Source organism: Cygnus olor, chromosome 2 (genome assembly GCF_009769625.2).
Source record: "Cygnus olor isolate bCygOlo1 chromosome 2, bCygOlo1.pri.v2, whole genome shotgun sequence".
Lineage (NCBI taxonomy): Eukaryota > Metazoa > Chordata > Aves > Anseriformes > Anatidae > Cygnus > Cygnus olor.
Genome location: NC_049170.1, coordinates 154,279,794 through 154,305,203, shown reverse-complemented (window position 1 = coordinate 154,305,203; position 25,410 = coordinate 154,279,794). Strand labels below are relative to the sequence as shown.

Genomic DNA, 25,410 nt, shown 5'->3' with positions numbered 1-25,410 from the left:
ATTACTTCTGTATCTGTGTGCTCCCAGAAGCAGCTGAGTCACAGTCTGATAAGATGCTATAAAAGTGGACCAGATGTACATAGAGAGATGCTGTCCTTGTATAAGAGCATATATTAAAGAAGCTCAGTTCCCTTCTACAGTCTTGCTTACAGTTTCCAGTACTCAGTGTGTTAAGGACTTTCAGAAACTGTCTTACAATATTCCTTTTGAAGCTGTCAGACATGTTGTTGGAAACCTGTCTATGCCTGCAAGGAGCTGGTAGTGGAAAAAAAAATGCGTCTGATATCCTAGAGGCAAAGGTCAAAGAGATGGGATAAATGGTTGGCTCAAGGTCACAGTGAAAATCAGTAACAGCTAAAAAATCCTGTCTCCTAACTCTTGTTTCAATGCCTTGACAACCTGAGCATACTGCTCCTCCATCACTCTCTTCCAAAGTAATGTATATGAAGTATGGATTTATCAAGAATATTAATTACCCTGGAACTGGACTGAGCCAATGCTTAAATTTTCTAACTCAAATCCTAATCCAGCAAAGGAGGTCACTTTTGTTTCAGACTTTATTTTGTATTACACAGCCTTGATTACTGTTTGCTCCCCATTGTGATTGATTCTAAAGGAAAAAATAAATAGAAAAACTTCATTCTTTTCTGGAACCACAAGACTACCCAGGGCCAGGGAGGGATGTTATCTTTTATATGTGCAACAAATTTTAGAGCACTGCTGGATTAACTGGGCACAATCTCTGTCACAAAATGATTCCAAATGCAAACATGTGCATGTGTTCTGAAAACACCATGTCATTTACACAGTTCAAGTGGATGCAGGTAAGAATTAAACAAACATCAGCTCTAAGCAGCTTCTCAGCTTTTCATATAGTTAGCAGATTGGCCTATGGTGTACAGAAAAGGCTATTGTTGCTTTTTAATCTCCTTTCAATGTAGGGAGCTACTGTTCTCTCTATTGCACTGATAACACATAAATTGCTTATCCTCCAAAGCAGCCTTCACCTGACCACTGACTGCACTTCTCTCTTTGCCAGGCGCCTGATAATCTCTTCCCACTTATTTTTCAGTCTGTGTTGTGTTTAGCTTGAGGGATTTCTGTGGCCCCATACAGAAACAGAATTTAAAAGGTCCTTTTTCCTTTTTCTTTCCTCCCCCTCCTCTGCCTTTCTGTTTGTCTGTGAGATGAAAATCCATTGGGGGAAAAAAGAAGGAAAATGCAGCGGTAGTGCGAGCATGCCAGAAAAACTCCAATTCAAAATCACTCTGTGAGATTTCACATGTACTGTGAAATAATTAGAGGTTGCAAAGAGGGGGGCAGATTCTCAGTGGTGCAACATGATGATCTCTCAAAATCTGCCTCAAGACTCCTCACTGGTTCAGCTGAAGTCATTTGGGAACGGCTAATATTTAAGTTTCTGAAAATAAAACCTTCTGCTCTTTTTGCACTGGAGTTATGCAATAAATATTGTCTGATCATCATAGAGGTCACTAAAACTTCTTACCTCGAATACTTATCAAGTATTAAGTGTACTTAAGTATACTTATCAAGGCTACCTTACCCTCTAAATGCACAGGACAAACAAAAGATGTGAAAGGTATGTAACAAAAAGTAGGGAAAAAAAAAAAAAAAAAAAAGAGACGGAGAAATTAAATATAGAAAACAAAGAGAATAAAACATTGATATAGAAAGTTTCAGGAAAGCAGTCCTAACAAAACTTCAGTTTTTCCTTTCCTATGTAAGAAGAAATGGTAAAAGAATATATTATAAGTTGAATTATTATTATTATTAATAATAATAATAATAATAATGTTCTTTTTCTTGTTCTATTTCCTGTATTAAAGAAGAGGGAGCAATTGCAATGAGAAGTTATACCTTTTTTTAATTAGAGAAACTAAAGCACAGGTGGAACCTTGCCAGGCACATTTGATTTACCAGTACTGGTGAGAGCAGTGCAATTTCCTTAATATTGAGTATTCCTTAATATTAAGTATTCAATCTCTGCCTTGCAATGAACATTCAGTGCAAGTTGTCAAGACCCTACTAAATAAAACAATCTCTTCAGAAACTGATGATTCACAGACAGGACCTAACTTCAGATGTTCAAGACTTACTCCTTAATCCTGATCAAAGCTCTTTATTCCTAAATAAGGACCAGTGAGGCACAGACAGGAGTTTCTCTCCTTCTCTAGCATGGCAATGAAAAGAATGAGGAATCTAAAGCCTAGTTGAAGGAGTGATGTTAGGAATGGCTTAGCTGCCTCCATGAGATGAAAAGCAAAGATGAAGTGGGACATCACAAGCGTGGTTGCCAGGGCCAGACAAAGCTGCGTCACAGCTAATCATTATTCTCAGAGCTCTGTTTTCTCAGCTTTCCACCCCTGCAATTACTGCAAGTGTATGCTTAGGTGCTAACTCTGAGAGGAGGAGAAGGATCGTGGCTCATCACCCGAGCAGTGGTGTGGGTTGCACAAAGCCTTCTGTAAGCAATGATTCATCCTGACACCTATGTTACCATGATGATATGTTTAGCTGGAGATGTCCTGAGCGCTTTATCAAGTGCCAATCTTGTTGCTTAGGAAGACTTCAAATAAACTGAGGCAGATAAAAGTCGTTCTGGTTTCTAGGTAAATATGTGTCATGGTTGGGGCTGACAGAGAGTTTTTTTTTTTTTTTTTTCTTAGAGGCTTATATGATGTTGTATTTTGGATTTTTGATGAGAATATTGGTGATAACATATCAATGTTTTGGAGTTTTGCTGAGCAGTGCTCACACAGTGACAAAGAATTTTCTGCTTCTCATGCTGCACTGCCAGCGAGGAGGCTGGGTTTTCACAAGAATCTGGGAAGGGACACAGCCAGGACAGGTGACCCAGACTGACCAAAGAGATATTCCATACCATACGATGTCATTCTGAAAAATAAAACTGGGGTAAAAAAGGAGGAAGGGGAGAACATTTGCAATATGGTGTTTGGCTTCCTAAGAAACTTTTGCATATGATGAGTTCTGCTTTCCTGGTTAAACATCTGCCAAACAATGTGAAATAGTGAATGAATTCCTTGTTCTGCTGTGCTTGAACACATAGCTTTTGTTTTGCCCAGTGGACTGCCTCTATCTCAAGCCATGAGTTCTCACACTTTTACGTTTCCAATTCTCTCCCCCATCCCACCTGGGGAGAGTGAGGGAGCTGCTGTGCAGTTCTGAGCCCACCAGGTTAAACCATGACAATAAGACAAGGTCTGGGCAGAGATATCCTGTTGCTAAGAAGTGGACAGGACACAACAGAGGCAAATTTACATGTGTATGCCCATGTCTGGACAGGCAGATATGAGTGGTAGGAAACGTTTCTGTCCATTATAGGTCAGACTGAGCCATCTCAGGAAAACCTACACTTCTCTAGACTGTGTCTCTGACATATTCTGAATTCTCTGTGGGTTACTACTGGGTCCTGTGCCAGCGGGCAACATCATCATGGGGAACTGGAAGGAGCAGGACAGGGCTGTTGCTATGGTCAGGCAACATCTGTGAGTGCCTTACACCTTATATGAAAATAAAAATAATGTTTTTCATTTCATGTAATTTTCTTTTCATTGTCATTCATTTCATTTTTAACACCGACCCCTGAGGAACATCACTGGTGATTGGTCACCAGCTGGATTTCACTCTGTTCATCACCACTCTCTGGGCCTGGCCATCCAGCTAGTTTTTAACCCAGCAAAGAGTGGACCTGTCCAAGCCATGGGCTGCCAGCTTCTCCAGGAGAATACTGTGGGAGACCGAATTGTGCCTATGATCACTCTAGAGCTAAGGTGATGTATCTCAGTAAATGACTGTGTGGGATGCTCTGCCTGTGCCTACATGTTCAAAAACTGGGGTAGAAGGCTAAAGTAGAAGAATGAGGCTTTATTCTGACATGTAGCCAACTTGACTGGTCTTGGTTATCTGAGCAGCTCTCCAGTATTCTTTGGTAATGAACTAAAGAACATGGGCACAACCAGGCTTAACTTGCAATTTGGTATAGCAGACAGGAGATTTTTATTTCACTTAGACCATGCTCCAAAAGCTGCAACAGTGTAGGCAGCCAGAAGGTACTACAGCATGTAGCACTTGTACAGAACAATGTAAATCTAGCCTCAAATTCAAAATTTGTTGCAACCTCACACATTTATTTATTTTATTTTTTAATAGCTACCAGACACCGTTGCCCCTTTGTAATGAATGCAAACAATTTTTATTCAATAAAGTTTGACTGTAAAGTTCTCTCTTTATTATCCATTTTGATTAATGACTTTCACAGAGTAGGAGCATCTGGGGAAAATACTCTTTTGTCTTTTTCTCAGTTAATGTTGTCACTTGATACAAAACAAATCAGCTATATCTGCCAAAAGCACTTTACAGTAGCTTCAGCTAGGTCATTGCAGGTACTGCTTTAAATAATTAATTTGGCAGCAACCAGTTATACATCTCGATGTTGATATGACAACTTTTAAAGTACAAAGGTTGCAGAATCAAAAGCATCAGAATGATGCATTTAAACATAAGTGATTTTAGCCAAAATACTGGTATTGTATTTTCTTGCAAGGAGGTAGTTTAGATTAAAAGACTCCCTAGTTTTGAGTTCAAGTAATTTAAAACCAGGGTAATAAATCACAGACGTAGGCTATGTAAATATGTAGGTCAAAGACTAATCCTGCTTACACAATCTTTAATAAGAAAATAATGAGATAATTAGGAAAAGTCACTCGACAGTTTTCAGATTCATGCTAGTTTCCATTAGTTCTTTTAGAAAAATACAATGTCAAAAAAAAAAATTTTTTTTTGAATTTTTATCTGTTTTTAAATGAAATATTTTGTTGTAATTTTGACTTTATCTTAAAATACACAAAAGTTTTAGAAAGCTAAAAATAAGATCAGGTGTTTTACACATGGCATTGAACAAACCAATTTAGCTCATCCCAGAGGAAGTTTATTGAATATTTTAATTTCTCGGAATTTTGGGGGATGAAACATTTATCCAGGTAATTATCTGTGATTTCTCTACATTCTTTTTTTCTTTTTTTCTTTTTTTCAAATGTGCTCAAACTGTACATGTGTTTTTAAACAGTATATTCTTTCATTCTTTGCTGGGATTGATTCTGTAAAATTGCTAAAAATGTCAGTTTCTGTATATCACTTAATCCATACAAAATGCTACCAAATTCCGCAACACTATTTATTTCATAAAATTAGCCTTTATGGGATGTGATCTTAGACATTCAATGGTGTCAGAATATTAAATAGCTATCTCTTCATATGTTCTTTCTACCGGAAAAAATGTTAAAAAGACTGCATATATACACAGTATGTACACTGTGTATTCTTGAGATGCCTATTGCTTGTGCCAAGATGCAATTGAACACTCATTTTATTTCATGATTACATCACAGAGATAGAAAAAAGTCTTATTTATTCTAAACACTTTTGTTGATGATATACAGGTTTCTATAAAAGCTGGAAAGTCAGATCAATTTTATGAGCAATTAAATGGGGTCTGTGCAAAGGTAATTAATTTTATGGTAGAGGTTGAACAAGGTGATGCTACATATCAGGTGATAGGAGGAAAAGATAACTCACTGGTTGTTAAATGTTTCCAAATGTTCACATTCCATGTCATTATTTATATTTTGGGTCTGTTCACTGTTTTGCTATTAAAAAAGTTCTTATCTTCTGGATGGTTAAATGTGCAATTTATGCATGCTCTAATGAATATTCTGTATACCAAGGTCTTTATGAAAATTAGCCATTCACTTTATAGATGGTGGCTATCTTCTGTTAATTTGCAATGTGACAAGTGGTTAGATGTATATCAGTGAAAATAACAGTTCCCTGAGATTTTCAAAGATAAGGGAGGAAAAGACAATAACAAGACATAGGTGGTTTTCTTAAAGACTGAATATGGATAAGCTGAGAATGTAGTTAATTACTTTCACAAAGCACCACTGAGATATTCTGCAGGAGTTGTAATTAGATTACAAACACAAAGAAATAAAAAGTCACCATAGTTCATAAACTAGAATATAAGTAATGCCCTTCTATAAGAAGGGTCGTAAGGAGGACCCAGTGAACTACAAGCCTGTCAGCCTAACCTTGGTGCCAGGGAAGGTGATGGAACAGGTCAACTTGAATGCAATCATGCAGCATATATGGGACAACCTGGGGATCAGGCTCAGTCAGCATGGGTTCATGAAAGGCAAGTTCTGCCTGACCAACCTCATCTTCTATGACCTGGTGACCTGCCTGGTGGATGAGGGGAAGCCTATTGACGTAGTCTACCTAGACTTCAGCAATGCCTTTGACACGGTTTCCCACATTATTCTCCTGGAGAATCTGGCAGCCCATGGCTTGGACAGGTACACTCTTTGTTGGGTTAAAAACTTGCTGGACCGTCAGGCACAGAGAGTAGTGGTGAATGGAATGAAATCCAGCTGGTGACTGGTCACTAGTGATGTTCCCCAGGGTTCGGTATTGAGGCCCATCCTCTTTAATATCTTTATTGATGATTAGGATGAGGGAATTGAGTGCACCCTCAGAAAGTTTGCAGATGACACCAAGTTGGGGGGAAGTGTTGATCTGCCAGAGGGTGGGAAGACACTGCAGAGGGACCTGGACAGGATGGGTCAATGGGCAGAGGCCAACGGGATGAGGTTCAATATGGCTAAGTGCCAGGTCCTGCACTTTGACCACAACAATCCCATGCAGCGCTACAGGCTTGGGACAGAGTGGCTGGAAAGCTGTGCAGAGGAAAGACATCAAGGCCCTGGAGTGTGTCCAGAAAAGAGCTACTAAGCTGGTGAAGGGCCTGGAACACAAGTCCTATGAGGAGTAGCTGAGGGAACTGGGGTTATTTAGTCTGCAGAAGAGGAGGCTCAGAGGAGGCCTTATTGCTCTCTACAACTACCTGACAGCCTCCTCTCACAGATGGATAGTGATAGGACTAGAGGGAATGGCCTCAAGTTGCACCAGGGGAGGTTTAGTTTGGAAATGAGGAGACATTTCTTCTCAGAAAGAGCAGTCGGGCATTGGGGCAGGTTGCCCAGGGAAGTGGTGGAGTTCCTGGGGGTGTTTAAGGAAAGGTTGGACCTGGTGCTTGGGGACATAGTTTAGTGGGTGAGATTGGGTGATGGTTGGACCAGATGATCTTGAAGGTCTTTTCCAACCTTAACAATTCTATGATTCTAAGAGAAAAATCACTCTGACCAAGACCAGTAAAAAGATCAAGGGTTGTTGTGCTCCAGCTTTACATCCAGTTTTAGGACTTACTACAAGAAAATCTTGAAAACTTACAGTAAGTAATTGGGAATAAACACATCCTACCAAATAGTCTTTGTCACTCATTATCTGTTTTCCTAAAACTAAGGCATTGTAGACATTGTTATCTGTATAGTCTGAATACCCGTCTAAATATCTCAATTCCTTTAAGAATATTGTTAAATATTATTGTGATTCTTAAACGAATTTTCTGTGGAAAGAAATTGCATAGCTAATTGACTTTTAGGTGAAAAAAAAAAAAAAAAGTTTCATTTTATTAGTTCATAGAATCATAGAATGGCTTGAGTTGGAAAGGACCTTAAAGATCATCTAGATCCCTCTCCCGTCCCTACTCCCCAACATAGTCAGGGATGCCACACACTTGGTCAGGTTGTCCGGGGCTTCATCCAACCTGGCCTTGAATACCTCCAGGGGTGGGGCATCCACAGCTTCTGTGGGCAACCTGTTCCAGTGCTTCACAACCCTTACAGTGAAGAATTTCTTCCTAACATCTAATCTAAATCTCCCCTCTTTTAGTTTAAAACCACCCCCCTTTGTCCTATTGTTATCTGCCCAAGTAAAAAGTAGTTCTTCATCATTTTTATAAGCTCCCTTCTGGTACTGAAAGGCTGCAATGAGGTGTCCCTGGAGCCATCTCTTCTCCAGGCTGAACATCCCCAGCTCTTTCAGCTTTTCTTCATAGGAGAGGTGCTCCAGTCTCTTAATCATCTTTGTGGCCCTCCACTGCACCCACTCTAACCAGTAGCAGTCCCAGGACAGCCCCCTGAGGGACATCACTTGTCACCAGTCTCCACCTGGACATAAAGCTATTGACCACATCTCTCTGGGTGTGGCCATCCAGACAATTCCATATATACCAAATAGTCCACCCTTCAAATCCATATGTCTACAATTTGGAGAACAGGTTGTCATATTGGACTGTGTCAAATACCTTATAGAAGTCCAGGTAGATGACATTGGTGGGTCTTCCCTTGTCAACTGATGCAGTCACTCCATCACGGAAGGCCACCAGATTGGTCAGACATTATTTTCCCTTGGCGAAGTCATGCTGGCTGCCTTGGATCACCTCCTTGTGCCTTGTGCCTTGTGCCTTGTGCCTTGTGCCTTGACATTGCTTCCAGGAAGATCTTTTCCATGATCTTGCCAGGCACAGAGGTGAGGCTCATGGGTCTGTAGTTCCCTGGGTCCTCCCTTCTACCCTTTTTAAAAAATGGGAGTGATGTTTCCCTCTTTTCCAATCATCAGGGACTTCACCGGACTTCCAGGACTTTTCAAATAAGATGAAGAGTGGCTTGGCAATTCCATCAGCCAACACCTTCAGGAACTTGGGATGCATGGCATCGGGCCCCATAGACTTGTACCTGCTCAGTTTCATCAGGTGGTCTTGAACCCACTCTTTGTTTACAGTGGGAGGGACTTTGGTCCCCCAGCCCCCTTCAGGTCCAGGGAAATGAGAGACATGGGAAGCCTGACTGGCAGTGACAACTGAGGCAAAGAAGTTGTTGAGTACCTCAGCCTTCTCCATGTCTGTTGATATCAGTTCACCCTTCTCATCCATCAGAGGGGTTACACTCTCCTTGGCCTTTCTTTTCTGAGCAATGTACCTATAGAATCCCTTCCTGCTATTCCTTGCATTCCTTGCCAAGCTCAGTTTCATTTATGCCTTGGATTTCCTGATCCCATCCCTGCACATCCAGGCAGCATCCCTGTACTCTTCTCAGGCCTCATGTCCCTGCTTCCAGTATATGTGGATTTCCTTCTTGCACCTCAGTTTTACCAGCAGGTCCTCACTCAGCCATTACAATGTCCTGACTTCCCTGTTTGCTTTCTTACACAGAGTTCTGATGAAACTTACAAAGGTGCCTTGTAGGCTTATGTAATATCCTTTATTCCTTGTGACATGGGTCAGAGAAAACAGATGTTACTTATCCAAATTCGTTATACATGTTTATTATATTGGGTTGACTCTTGTTTTCCTTCCAATCACATAAGATTTTTTGTTTTTCATTCAGGGAGCTTTCTATGCCCTTTATTCGTTCTGTTGATTTTCTTAATCCCATTATGTTTTGAATTGTTCTTCAGGAGAAATACTCCACCAATTCCACATAGTAAATGAGACCATGCAGGATCAGACATTACACAAATACCTACAGACCCTATCATATGATCTGAAATATATCAATCTCATTCTTTGTGTATTTTAATACAGTGCATGAAATTTTACTGCAGCTGAACATTAAGCAGAGGTCTTCAGAGATGCCTTTGTCCCTTTCTCAGTCTGCTGCTCTGAGTCTTGAAGACTGCAAAATTTGACAAGTGATTTAAGAGCTCCTTGTGTTTTTATATTTGATTTATTTTTTCAGCACAGAATTTCATTTTCCATTAAAGAACCCGTTTATGTAAGACAAAGTCCTTCTGTAGCTCACCAGCAGGCTCTTTGTCCTTGACTAAAGCTGAAAGAATAATTAATATTTTGGCCTGGCTTTCAAACGAAAGCTGATTAACATTTCAGCAAGTATATAAATATTTCATTGTTTCTCCCCAAAATGAAAACCTGGGATGAGCAGGTTTCTATATTTGACAATAATCTTACTGCACCTTAAATGGAATACTCTGCTGGTGGCATAGTCTGAAGTGTTTAAGCAATAAAGGGTTCACTACTCAAAACTTCTGGGAGAGGTGACAGTTTCATCACTCCCCAGTAGCCCAGTAGACTGAGTGCCCATTTAAGATGTGGAGAAGGAACCTCTGTGCCTACAGACTGAGATGATTGTAACCATCTGGTTACAAGGCAGACAAAGATAACCTTTTGTGAAGACTTGAATTCTCCTGTGGATGTTGTTCTACTATTCTTTTAAAGTTCATAGGATGAGAATTTAAATCTGCTGTAGTCTGATAGCTGAAATGCAGACATAAGAGCCTGTGTTTTCTCTCACAAGATGGGTATTGTTGATGGTGGTATTACATTTCAGTTTTCCACAGGTCACCCTTTCTCTGAGATAAATTTTAAGACTGATGGTTAGAGTATTTACATTATTGAACTTTCCCTGAAGTAAAATAATTGAAGTATTTCATCTCCTTATAACATTATAGGAGATTCTTATAGGAAAGAATTGTTGCCAACTGTTCTTCAGACATTTTTTTCCAGACTGATCTGTTCTACATTTGACATTGCAAGTCTCAAACAATTAGGAAATAGTTATGGCATAAAAATGTTTCAAACTGTTCCTGTCCAGTATGTTCCTGTTTTTTTGTTTTTGTTTTTTGTTTGTTTGTTTGTTTCTTCTTCTACCTTTTCTCTCACCCTTTACCTTTTTGTAGCTCATCACACATCATTTGTGATGATAATTGCTAAACACATTAGGTTCTGCTAAACCTAGGGAAGATTGTTGTTAACCCTTTGCCATAATAATAATAAAAAAATACTTAATATTTAAACTTGTTTTTCCATTCTTTTAATCAGTTCTTTTCTTCACCACTGGTGCCCTACCTCCTCACCTGTTTTAAAACATTTCTTAATGAATCTCGTCAAAAACATTTTGGAAATCTGAGTGAGTGACTTGTCTTTATTTACTAATTAAGAAAAAATAATCTTATGCCACGTGAAATGATGTTCGTAAAAGGCTGAATACCTTTGGTCAACTGAAGTCTAACTTAAGATCCATTTCAAGAAAATAGACAAAAGTCAGCAGCCACTGGGCCTTGTGATTGCTATATGCTGATAGAGAAAAGGTTATTTAGTTTCACCCACGTTTCCAAGGACCATCTGATTCTCTACATGAAGATTATTCCATTATGAGAAAAGAAGGCAAAAGTTTGAAAACTCAGATAGTTGTTTGCTTGTTTGTTTGCAAAGGAAAAGGTGGTGGTTTAGTCAGGGTATTTTACATTTGCTGTATATACGAAGAGTTACATGAAGTTCACTTCTGTCATTGAGTGCAATGAGGTCAGAAGGGTTGTTTGCAAACTGGGTAGGACTGTCAGAACCAAGGCTGATGAGGGTGGTTCTCATTCTCTCAAGACAGATATCCTGGGAAATCTCAGAGTGCTTCTAAAAAAGTGTATTTTCAGAGTGTATGCAATATATACTTAAAAAACTGAGATATTCATAAGGTGCTAGCTGTCACTTTCCATTTAGAAGAGCAGCTTCAGTGTTGTATGAAGTGCTTTTCTCTTGTAATGCAGTGGTTAGAACACTGACCCAGGGGGAAGACATTCACCTTTCACTTTCTCCTTTGTTCATTGTGTCCAATTCCCACTTCCCTCAGCTCCAAGCAATACCCAGTGGTAGTGCCTGAGGGAGGCTTAACCCTCCATTCCTCATCAAGCTGCTTCCTGGCAGAGCTAGAAAAAAATTAAAGATCAATGGATTTTAAATATACTGAAGAAACATGACTGTGTTCACTGACAGCTGGTACAACAACAGAATGAACCTATTTCCAAATATTTGGGGAAAAAAAAATCAGAGAAAACAGTTAAAATAGGACAACTGGCTCAGTAGCTCATGAGTGTAGAACTCTGAAAAATACAGAAGTATCTCTCAATACTATCCATATATATCACCCCTTGGTAGTGCAAGCCCAGGCTTGCCTAAAAGTCACTTCATCCAATAATCAGAGGGACATCCTTAAAAGATACTAATCCAAATCTTGATGTCAGCTATAATTCATGCCCTTTAATACAGCAGGTAAATGAATAGAAAGTGAGATTTATTTAATGCTACATAAAAGCCTTGGGGTTAGGAGTCCAAGCTCTTTGACACAGTCAGCCTTAGTCATTAGAAGGAAGCTATTTCAGTAATGAATTATTACAACTCTGGGAGTACTTTGGTCATGGTTCATCACCGTGGTTCACTGTGGACCTTAATAGTGCCTTACAATGTCAATATGTGCTTTATTTAAAGTTCCTATCATTTTAGCTGGTCAGAAAGGATGAAATTCACCCCTATGCAGCAGACCAGAACATAGTCTATTCATCATGCAAGTCCCACATGAGTCCTTAAAATGTATTTTAACTTAATGAAAGTGACATATAAACCTTCTGTGAAGCCTTTTGCACACAGCTGGACTTCACCTGTGAACAGGAAAGCACCGATTCACAAATAAGTTATTTTATGGAAAAATTCAACCTCGGTTAGAATAGTTAAATGACATGAATAATTCCTCCAGCCTTACCTACTATATCTAGATCTTGTGTTTCAGTACAGTTTTGAATAAACAAATATGGAAAATAATGGCAGATGATGAATAGTGAGGATTGAGGTGTTTTGTTTGTTTTAGATTAATTGGCTTGTTTTAATAACTTAAAGCCAAATAATTCAACATCAGGCATACAACTTCTGCATTGTGACCAGAAAATCAAAGTAATTGATATAAAATACTTAAATCTCAACCTTTTTTTTTTTTCTCTCTCTGTTCCACTCCCTTTCATTTCTTTGTTCTTTTGTTATTTACTTGCCAGAGCTACACGTACAAGGGTGGTTTCAATGTGTAATTTGTATAAATGTTCATAAGAATGTTCAGTCTGACCTCCTCTGCTCAAAAATATTTTCCTAGATAAAGAAGAAACTTTTTTTTAGCTTATGTACTACTTTTTAATTTTAAATATGCTTTGAATGTTAAGATGTTATTTTTTAAAAACAAAATCATGTAACTTTTTTTTTAACATTAAATTTCATTCCAAACTAAAACTTCTCCCTTAGAAGATGAATTTTTCATTTTCCATCACTTTTTGTGTGTCCACTTATCCCAGTCAGCTTAACAATCCCCTAAACAACTCTTAAGTCCTAGAAATGTGTTAAAAGTATCTGTTCAGTTTGAGCTCACAGTATTCAAAATAATATTAAAAACAAACAAACAAACAACAACAACAAGAAAAGGTGTTTTGGAAAAGATATATTAAAATGAAGCAATCACAGGCTCTTTTCTACACAAGTTTTATATTAGTTTTACTTTTGTTCTCAGTCTGTTGGTCTATCAAGAAAATGATAAACATAACCAAGTGGTACTAACAAACATTGCAAAATGAAACATGTTGATACATAATTTTATTTATTTATTTATTTATTTTCCCATTTTTCATGTATGTCTGCTGGAAACCATCATAAAAGATGAAGCAGAAAATTTCCTGTTTATTTTTACTGGAACCTAAGGAGTCAAGTATTCCTTATAGAAGAAATTACTGCTACACAAGCCCATATATTTATAGTTATATATATCTTCTGCTACACTATTAAGAGTGATAAAATGCCCATGTGAAGAAAATTGACTTAAGGAAAACTCATCATTTCATATCCCTTTTCTCCAAAGAATTTCACTCAAAGCACTTTGCCATTGACTGTCTAAGAGATGCACCTAGGACAACATAACGGAGAGAAGCCAGCCTTTACAGAATTCAGAAGTGTAAAGTTAAGGTTTAAATAAGTAACATTTCTCCATACATGTCCACCAAGAAGTAGTATGCTAAACACAATGTGGTGCAAAGTCTAGTTGGAGGTTAGAAACTAGTGGTGTACCCCAAGGTTCGATACTGGGTCCAGTCCTGTTTACATCCTCATTAATGATCTGGATAATGGGGTAGAGTACACCCTCATTAGGTTTCCAGATGAAATGAAGAAGTAAGGAGTGGATCACAGACCCATAGACGTTATGCCAGAAGGTCATGCTGCCATCCAGAGAGACCTGGACAGGCTGAAGAAATGGGCTGACAGGAACCTCATGGAGTTCAACAAGGAGAAGCACAGAGACATGCACTCATCAGTCCCTGTGCACCAGAACATTCTGGTGAACATGCAGCTGGAAAACAGCTTTGCAGAAAATGACCTGGTGGTCTTGGTGGACTTCAAGTTGAACATGAGCCAGAAATGTGACCTCACTGCTAAGAAAGCTAACAGTATTCTTGGCTGCATTAAGTAAATTATTGCCAGCAGGTCAAAAGAGATGATGCTTCCCATGTATGGAGAACTGGTGAGGCTGAACTTGGAGTGCTGTGTCCAGTTCTGGGCTCCCCGGTATAAGAGAGACACAGACATACTAGACAGAGTCCAATGCAGGGCCACAAAGATGACCAGGGGACTGGAACACCTCTCTGAGGAGGAAAGGCCCTTAATAAACAGCCCAAAGAAACTACTCTACTTTTCTTATTTATATACAGAATAAGTAGAAGGGTCAAGACATGCTTCTGGTTTCAAAATGGGAAGCTCTCAGGAGATGGAATGTTCCTCTGGTGCAAGTATCCATATGGGTACATGAACATGTATTTTGTCCTTCCCTTGTGATCCAACACACAGGGGATGTGGACCAATTTCTACCTTCTGTTATAAACTTTTAAAATTTTCCTTTAGCCCAAGCTGAGATCTTAGTTCCATTGTAAACAGGTTCTTGCTTCTCAATTAGGTCTGTGAGCATCACAGATTGTCAGGAACAAGAGACTCTGTTGTCAAATAAATTCCCCCAAGGGATTCACCCTGGTCTGCCATGTTGGGTGAAAGTCTTAGAAAGGTCTCCAGAAATCCAATTAAACACCAAACATTCATCTGGAAGGTCTCTTGTGGCTCTCTTCATTCCTATATATGACCCATAGTAATTAAAGTTTACACTGTTACACTTTAGAAGTTCTATCTAGCTCAAAGGATTACAAGACCTGCATCCTGCATGTTGTGTAGAAATTTGAATGAAAATCAGGATTTGAAGTTCAATAAGGGCTCAGTTTATTATTCCACAATAATAATAATAGTAATAAAATAGTAATAATAGATAATCTGTTTCATTCAGAAATTTGAGCCTTGGTTGCAAAAGGCAAATATCTCCCAGAAATGCAGTGAGGTATTTTCTTGTTCAGGTTTTAAGAGCAGTTATAATTTCATCATATACCTCTTGAGTCTCCAGTACAAAGTGATGCATGAGAAAAAGAGCAATTAGATCTGAAATATGCTGTCTATCATCTTAAATATCTCAATAAAAACTTCACATATTCACCTTAATTTCAGGACAATTACCTGTGGAATACCCCCAGATCTTGTTGCACAGCATTTGTCATCTCTCTGAAACATTGCCTATTTATTTCAGCTGTTCCCTGAAGCTGAAATACTACAGTATTTGATTCCTTTACCTAATATTCCTACATTTTAGAGATTTGAATGTTTAAATGCAAAATGTTTTAGTTCAAGACGCTCTCACGCAAACTGGTAAGACCACAGTCACACACAGCTGACTGTCATTCAGGTGTTTATGGAGGCAGAAATAAAAATCCCATTCCACCTGACTGTTAATCAATCCTTGTCACTCCACCAAGTTCTTTTATCTGATAAGTCCCCCTGCGGCTAGGAGAATGAAAAAAAAAATCCCATAAATGGAGGCCCTGCAGCCCAAATCAGCAGACTGAAGGAAACACAGCACTGAGCTGATCTTGGCAGCCACAGGATTTCAGGCCAGCACAAGTCTCAAACAAGCACCACAGCCAGAGGGGGTTGGCCCATTTCTCCAGCACACCAACAGCCATATGCTATAGGCACTGGTCCTTGGACCCTTTCTCCAACACGTCCTTTTGTTCATTCAAACTACTCTCATCATCCAGATTTATGTCTTTTCTTGCCCTTCTAACCCCTTCGTTGGAGCCAATCCTCATTATAAGCACTGTCACACTGAAACAAACCCAGCATCTCATGCCTGCTGGCTATGATCCATCAGTGCAGACCTGGTCTGTAAGAGCTAGCCAGGAAAGTAGCTAATCCATCACAGGTGGCCTGGGCATTATTCCCATTAAAGTCTCATCTGGTTTATGACATATCTAAATTATATCCAGAAGGCTGTCCACACCATTGTGATCTTCAAGACTGAGACTGCACTCCGGTCCAGGCTCCCCGTGATCATCCAAGCTACACGAATTTGTTCATGTCCTGTGCTAAGTTGGGACCAAGTCAACTTTCTGTTTTCTTGACAGGGAAAGAGGGACATAGCTTGGATATTGTCCATAGCTTGAGATTCACAGCTAGCTCCTGGGTAGATGCAACCAGCACAACATCCTGCCCTGTTGTAGTTGGTATCTAGATACAACATTGACTTTTTTTTCCCTCTCCTGGGATGATACATAGGGTGACTTTTTAAACACCAGTGTGTCCCTACAGACAGGTCCCAGACCTTTTCTGCTCTGTTTTGGATGGTTTGTGGCTGGTATTTCTGAGAACAATGAAAAGACACAATAGGCTCCATCTGAACATCATGAAGAACATTTATACTGTGTAGGTGACAGAGCAATGGAACAGGTTGCCCAGAGAGGTTGTGGAAAAAGTCTCCCTTCTTTGAGATATTCAAAAACTGTCTGGAAACAGCCCTGGGCAAGATGTTCTGGGTGGCTCTGCTTGAGATGGGATGTTAGACCATATGACCTCCAGGGGTCCCTTCCAACCTCAACAAGCCTGTGATGCTGTGATTCTGTTTTCCACTTCCTTCTTGCACGTCTTGCTGTTGTAGAGCTTATCTTGTAATGCTTCTGAGGAAACAAATATATTTAAGCAGTTAAACTGTCAGTCTTTTATTTTATAAGGATTTTCTAGGATGTGTGGCCATTCATCCCCTGGGTAACATCTTTGCCAGTATGTGATCAACTGCCCAGTGAAGATAAAGCTTGAATATGAAGTCAGTAACAAGGGAATTCTGTAGGCAAAAAAAAGAAGTAAGAGTAAAGGGAGCAACACAGAGAAAAAACAAAGAAAGTTAAGAGAGAGTTTGGTAGGTAACAAGTGCAGGAAATAAGATAACATGACTACAGCATACCCATTCTTCAAAAGAATATATTGGAGCTTTGTAGGGAAAACTTGCTGAGCAAGCCTGGTATCAAAATATCTGCAGGCACATACTGAGTTCATTAGCCCAGAAACTGTGAAGGTTGGAAAGAAGGTAAGAGGTTTGTTTTAGGGTGTTCTACGGGAGAAAACATGGTATAAGCCCAGTCCTTCTGACGTGAGTGCACAGTTTACATTGGTTTCTAGTGAGTAAAAAATAAGTATACTAAAGCCTGCACTACCCTCATGGGAGCTGGGACTGCTGTCTGGAACAGCACTGAATTAGACAAAGCTGGCCTGAAGTGTCCTGTTCACCAGTTTTGATGGCATGGCTCCTGCTGGGCTAGCAAATGTTCTGTAACATGCAGCAGACTGTGACAATGCATATGACCTTTGGGACACTGCTGTGCAAGTGATTATTTTAATTTTTTTTTTTTTCATGAAGATCCCAGCTGGAGGGTGTGAGCCAGTGTTTTCCAGGTGGGATACATGACTTGGAACATGAAGGGGTTTCTGATATTTGCCATGAACTCTTATTGTCCTGACACTGTGGGTGTTCCTGTCTGAAAGGGAAGGGGATGCCAACTTTGCTCAAGGCAGAGACAGGGAAATCTGGTGACTTGTCCATGATCCACATGCCCAACAAAACATTAATATCCATTATAGTCCATCAAGTGCTGTGATTGAGTGATAACATTTAAATTCATATACTTATAAATCCCTTCATGCAGAAAATGTATATTAACGTATATGTCATTTTGGTCATTGGATAGTTGAGGAAGATTGAGCTAGCAATATTGTTGGTTGTTACCACCATGGATACAGTTTGTGCCTAAAGTCCAAATGAAACTGAATACAGCTAAGGAAGTCAAAGGCAACAAGGAGGGCTTCTGTAAGTACATCAGTGACAAAAGGAAGACTAGGTAAAATGCAGGCCTACTGCTGAATGAAACAGGGAACCTTGTTAAAAGGAAGAGTGAAAAAGCTGATGTACTGAATGCATTCTTTGCCTCAGTCTTTTCTGGCAAAGCCATCATGCTTCAGGAATCCCAGGTCCCAGATACCAAGGAGAAAGAATGGAGCAAGGAAGATGTGTCTTTGGTGGAAGAGTATCAGGTCAGGGAACACTTAAACATAGTTGGCATAGTTGGCATTGGTCCATGGGCCTTAATGGGTTGCACCCACAAGTGCTGAGGAAGATGGCAGATATCTTTGCAAGGCCACTCTTGAAAATTTTTGATCCACCATGGTGACTGGGAGACCTGCACAAAGATTAGAGGAAAGCAAATGTCAAACCTATCATTGAGAAAGGCCATAGGGAGGACCAACAGAACTACAGGCCAGGTTATGGTCTGGGCTGTGGCAGAGTCAATTTTCTTTCTATAGGCTCATATGACGTTGTGTTTGGGATTTTTGATGAAAAAAAAAAATTATAGATAAATAAATAGATGCTTTTAGTAGTTGCAAAGTAGTGCTTACACAGAGCCAAGGACTTTTCCACTTCTTGTGCTGCCCTGCCGTGGAGGCTGGGGGTGTACAGGAAGCTGGGAGGGAAGCTGGGAGGGGACACAGTCAGGACAGCTGACCCAGATGGACCAAAGGAATATTCCATACCGTATGGCATCATGCTGAACAATAAGAGCTGGGATAAAGAAGGAGGAAGGGAGGACTTTCAGAATGATGGTGTTGGTCTTCCCCAGAGAACATCACATATGATGAGGCCTGCTTTCCTGGAATTGGTTGAACACCTACCTGCCAATTGGAAGTAGTAAATGAATTCCTTATTTTCCTTTGCTTGCACACAGTTTTTGCTTTACCTAGTAAACTGTCTTTAGCTCAACCCATGAGTTCTCGCACTTTTACATTTCCAATTCCCTCCCCCATCCCACAAGGGGAGGGTGAGTGAGCGGCTGCATGGTGCTGAACTGCCTGCTGGGGCTAAACTACAATAGCTACTCAGCCTCTCCTCAGTCCCTGAGGTGGAGGTGAAAAACCATTTCCAGGTACATGAAAGACAAGAAAATCAAAATGAGTAGAGAGCACAGTTTCAATAAGGGAAAGTCATTCTTGACCAGCTTGATAAGCTTCTAAGATGAAATGACTGGCCTGGCAGGTGAGAGCACAGTGGTGGATATTGTTTTCTTTTCACACTCTCTCCCATAAGATCCTTGTGGAGAAGCGGTTGGTATGTGGTCTGGGTGGACAGACAGTGATGTAGATTGAAAACTAGTTGAATGGCTGACCCTAGAGGGTGGTGATTAGTGTTGAAAAGTCAAGTTAGAGGCTAATGTCTAGCAGTGTACCCCAGGGTTCAACTCCAGTCCTGTTTAACATCTTGAAAAATAATCTCAGCCATTCTGTGATTCCGTGATACGACTAGCAGAAGCCAGTGGTGAACAGGAGTCACAAGCATTACCTTATTAGCTTCAGCCAGTAAACCTGGTGAGCTGAAGATGTGATTGACCAGCACATGAACTTAACACAGATGTAGCCTAGTAGACACTGGAACAAGTGTGAGCCCGTAGTTCCATTGGAGAGAAGCACCTCTATGCCAGAAGGACACATTAAACTCAGTCATCCAGCTTCAGTGACTTTATATCATACCAGTGCCCATCAGAACATATAGAATATAAACTTTGATGACAACTTTCTACTGAATCTACTTCACGAAGACTTTTTTTTTAATAAAAGTATTTTTCTTATTATTGAAATCACATTTTATATTTTATATTATATTATTGAATCTGAGCGACTCTTCAGGATCAAAATATTTCTGTCAAAATCTTTTCATGGATGCTGTTCACTTTCCATTTCCAATTCATCCTATTTCTCATCACACACCATGAAGAGAAACTGAAAAAGGACACAAATTCTATTGAAGATAGAAGACTGCCACATCACAGAAGATGACCAAGTTAATAAACTTACTGTCCTATCCCCTGTTAAAATTTAAAAAATAAACTATTTTGTTTCATCTATGTTGTACAAGATGAATGATGAACTATATTGTTGTACATCTATGTTGTGAATTTATGACAAAAAGTTGATTTGTTTTTGTCAAATGGTACTGATAGATAGAACAGATAGTTTAGAGTCAGTAATATATAATACTAGTATACCAGCATCTTTCTTTTATTTATTTATTTTTTTTTAAAGGATGCAAGATAGGAATACGAAAAACAGATTACTTAAGGTAAAAGAAAATCAGAACTAAATTATTTGTATTACAAGGTAGGGTACAAAGATGTTTGCTTCTGGCTTTTTAAAATAAATGTCAAATCCCATATCTTTTAACAACATTATTTTCCTGTTATTGCTAGAAGATTGTAGAAGTATCAATAGAAATAGAAGTATCAATAGAAACCAACAAATTTACAGTATAGTAGAATAGTCTTCTTGGTATTCAGTTCCTCACGTTACTTTATTGAGCTTTTTTTTTTTTTTTTCTAAGGGTTATAATAACTTCAACGTCCTTCAAAACTGACAATTCAGACTATCAGTTAAATTTATGTTCTCTCTCACCATTTCTGTAAGATTTTAGTGGCAACCTTGTGACTAATTATTATAATTTAATTATCATTAACTGTTTGCCTGTCTATCAATGGCTTTGTTAAGGAGTTATTTCTGTATGAATGAAACAGCATACAGTCTAACATTACTTTCTGTAGCATGCTTTACAATATTTGTTACCTAATTTGATTAAATTGATATGTTGAGACCTATGATTTGATTATTACCAAGAGAACCACAAGTTCCTTAAGAGCTGAAATACATGGTGCTAGCAAAATAAATTAAATTATTTTCTTATATTTTTTGATTATTGCTTCCATCCTGGGTGCAGGGGAAAGCAGCATGACAATTTCTTTTTCAGTTGCACAATCAAGCTGACAGCTACAACTAAAGTGAAAGTGCATCTTAGAAAGTTGTTTCTGAAAATAACAAGACCACTTATCAGCATTTTCAGCAAGAGGTGTCTCAAGTTCATCCAGGACTTTTAAGAGAAATTATTGTTTTCTACTTTTTCCAATCTTGTTTTCTTAAAACGCATTTACAGTGAATATTGTATTCATTGAATGTCCACCACATAGATACCATGGGAACTGGTGATCCCTAAAAGGGATGTGCCCCAAAATTGTTTGGTGCATATTAAAACCTTGATTTAACTATTCAGATTTTTCTTAAACCTGATGGTAAGTGACTAATCACAGAATTTCACTTTTCTGAATATTTGCAACTTATTCTAACCAGGAAAAAAAAAAAAATCAAAATAAACCAAAAAACCACCCCTACCCCTTCAGTCCTCCCCACAATAACACTCAACAAGCTAATATCTTAGCTTTTTTCATGTCTTTGTAACTTTACTGGTATTAGTAAGAAAAGTCCTTCTGTCAATGCCTCCTAAAATACTTTGCGTGAACTCATTGTCAGCTCAACACAGAAGTGGTTTAGCATTTGGCATAAGAGAATAATTACGTTTTATTAGCGTTTTCCCAAAACTAGGTCTGGAACCAGACTGGAAGTCAGCAGACAAGGGTTAATTTGTCTTCTTGCTTTGCTAATTCTGGGGAGCAAGAAAGAGGGGAACTGATTGTTCCTAAAAGGGACCACGTACTTTATATAATGTCTAATAACAACACCCAAAACAAAAACACCACACCAAACCAAACAAATTAAATGTACAGGTTATGCTTATTTTAGTTTCAAACCTTGGATTGTCATTTTCTGCAACTTAATTATCAGTTATAGCAACATGCAAACTACAATTCATGTTATCCTGATTTTAATTGATGCCCACAATAAATTATTACTCTGACTAATTGCAGCTGCTTTCTCCCAGGAAGAAAGGATTTGGGGAGAAGTAGAAAAAAAGGATGGGGAGTAGTATGAAATACCACAGAATAGTGGAAGATCTCTTCGTAATCTCAGTAATGATAAAACTTATGTGTTAATGCTTGCAGGCAGGCTGTTTTGAAAAGGCCATGACACCCTAATCTATTCAAAAATACTGAAACAGTTACACGTATGCAAGACATTTTCATCTATTCATAACATGACATTGAAATGAAATTATCAGATCTCTTGATTTCTCTCTAAGAACAAATTCCTATGTATGCTACAATTTCCCTAACAATGTAATTTCATGATTGCAAGCTCTAGCCACCTCAATTTGCTTTGAACTTCTTTTCTTCTCTCTGGTAGGAATCATAGTTTTACATTCACTTTAAACATGCCCTAGGCATATGTTAATGACATACAAGTAAAAAGAGAAAAGAAATCTGAGACTGTACCTGTAACAGCCTCAACCTTAGTAGGGTTAGGTTCATTTGCATGTATTGTTAAATTTTAGCTCAGCAGAAGGATACCAATGTTTTAAGAAACCAATGGGCTCTGGGCTCTGCTTTTTAACGAACTCAAGAAATTTCTTTTGGAATTAGTTTAATTTGCCTTTGTTGCCTTGAGGTCAACACCTACATGCATACACTGCTGCTAGTGCTTTCAGAGGAAGCTGTGCTGATATAGATAATACCAGATCTTTCCCCCCTTCTTGTGTTCTGTACCCAAAACCCGTGCCAAATCATTCTGCAGAGATGTCTTATTTCATAGTTCTTCCAAACATCATCTGAATATGGCTCTAAGTCTTTCACAAAGGAATCAGAAATTGTGGAGTGGGTGATGGAGAGGAATGGAAAACAAAGGTAGGCACCTCCACTTCCCCAAGGAAACCAAAGGAGGAACCTCTGCTTCCCCAAGGAGCCCTGCAACCTCTTCCTGTGCACCTGCGACTGTCACTGAAGCCTGTAATTATCTCCCATTGTCTGCACCTGCATTCATCTTGAGGTCTCAAAAGATGCTCTTGGGGTGAAGGAGCAGTGCTGCTGTTAGGAATGAAGAGTGCTCCTGGGCCATTCTTCTTCAGAGGCAGCTGTGTAAACCAACTTTCCAGTGAAGTGCAGAAATGCTGAGTTTCCTTGTGATCTAAAGGGATTTACAGTCCAAGACTGTAACCTAAGTTGGGGTGCCGTGGGAAGGGAGTAACTGAAGAGCAGCAGATGAAGGGAAGGAAATGAGGTAACTTAAATAAGGAAAATACTTGAACATGCATTGCCTGTGCTGTTTTTATGTTTTTTTTTTTTTGTTTTTTTTTTTATGTAGTGCTGTAAATCGATGCACTCCTGGAATAATAGGGTTATCACAGATTGCCAATAATACATCATAATAAGGGAGGTGTACTTCCTGCCATTTGATTTTCCTCAGACTACCAAAAAAGCTTAGGAATTAGATCTTCAAAGGTATCACGTGATAGCATACAATCACTTTTTCCAATACAGCAAAAAAAGATCAATTTGCTTTCTGATGTATAACCTTCCATTAAATACTGTTGAATGGATACATTTTCTCTGTGAGATTTATCTCTTTCTTCTGAGTGATGGATTCTGACATCTTCTCCAACTGAACCCTGACTGCTCTCTCCTAATATTATTCACCAAATTGTGACTACCGCCACATTTTACTCCAGTGCATTATTTTTTCTTGCAACCAGAAGGCCAGAAGGAAGGGAAAAAAAAATCACTTAGAAAATGAAAAAAAAAAAAAAAAAGATACACAGGGAACAATGCATAGCTTCTTGTCAACACTATTGAACTCACAATCCTGCAGGCTAAAAACAAGAAAACTGTTTTATGATATACAGAAAGATTACTTCATGATTTTATAATTTTATTCCATAATAATATGTGGAATTATAGAATCATAGAATGGTCTGGGTTGAAAGAAACCTTTAAAGATCATCTAGTCCAATCCCCTGCCATAGGCAGGGACATCTTTCACTAGATCAGGTTGCCCAAAGCCCCATCCAACGTGACCTGGAAGTCTTTCAGGGAGGAGTCATTCAGAACTTCTCTGGGCAACCTGGAAGTACTGGAATGTGCCTCAACACCCTCATAATGAAGAATTTCTTCCTTATATCTAGCCTAAATCTCCCCTCTTTTAATTTAAAACCATTATCCCTTGCCATATCACTACATGCCCTTGTAAAATGTCTCTCTCCATCTCTCTTATGAGACCCTTTTAAATATTGCAAGGCTGACATAAGGTCTCCAGAGAGCATATTCTTCTCTAGGCTGAACAACTCCAATTCTGCCTGTCTTCATAGAAGGGGTGCTCCAGCCCCCTGATCATCCTCGTGTCCCTCCTCTGGACCTGCTCTAACAAGTCTATGTATGTCTTTCTTCTGCTGGGGACCCCAGAGGTGGATGCAGTACTCCAGGTGGTGTCTCACAAGAACAGAGTAGAGGGGGACAAACACCTCCCTCTACCATTTGCCAAACCTCTTTTGATGCAGCCTGGGATCCTATTGGCTTTCTGGGCTGCAAGCAGGCATTACTGGTTCATGTCCAATACCCCCAAATCCTTCTCTGCAGGGTTGTTCTCAATGAGTTCTTCCCCCAGTCTGTACTCATGTGTTGTGGTTTAGCCCGGCTGGCAGTCAAACACCACACAGCCGTTCGCTCACCCTCCCCCCTCCCTCTCTGGAATGGGGGAGAGAAACGGGAAAGTGAAGTCTGTGAGTTGAGATAAAGACAGTTTATTAAGACAGGGAAAAGAATAACAACAATAATAATAATAATAATAGTATTAATAGTAATAATGTGTACGAAATAAGTGATGCACAATGCAATTGCTCACCACCCGTTGACCGATGCCCAGCCTATCCCCGAGCAGCCGCCCCCCCTCCACCCCGGCTAGCCACCCCTATATATTGTTCAGCATGACGTCAGATGGTATGGAATACCCCTTTGGCCAGTTTGGGTCAGCTGTCCTGGGTCTGTCCCCTCCCAGCTCCTGCTGCATCCCTAGCCTGCTCGCTAGCAGGACAGAGAGAGGCTGAAAAGTCCTTGGCTTGGTGTTAGCACTGCTCTACAACAATTAAAACATCAGCATGTTATCAGCACTCTTCTCATTCTAATCCAAAACGTAGCACCCCGCCAGCTACTAGGAGGAAAATTAACTCCTCCTAACTGAAACCAGGACATCATGTTTGGGATTGCCTTGACACAGGTGCAGCACCTTGCTCTTGGACTTGTTGAACCTCGTGAGGTTCACACAGGCCCACCTCTCAAGCTTGTCAAGGTCCCTCTGGATGATATCCCTTCCCTCTAGTGTGTCAACTGCACCACACAGCTTGGAGACTCAGGAGACTTGCTGAGGGTGCACTCCAGAAGTCAGTTGCATCATCATATAGAACAATATACCATGGAAAGAAGTGACTGTGATTGAAATACACAAACTAAAAATCAATGCATTGAGATGTTTTAGAA

General features: G+C 39.4%; 1 long non-coding RNA gene across 1 annotated transcript in view; it reads left to right on the top strand.

Moving 5' to 3' along the window:
* Positions 1-25,410, top strand: part of LOC121064980 — a 582,402-nt gene that overhangs the window by 183,737 nt on the left and 373,255 nt on the right. The gene's annotated exons all lie outside the window — the stretch shown is intronic.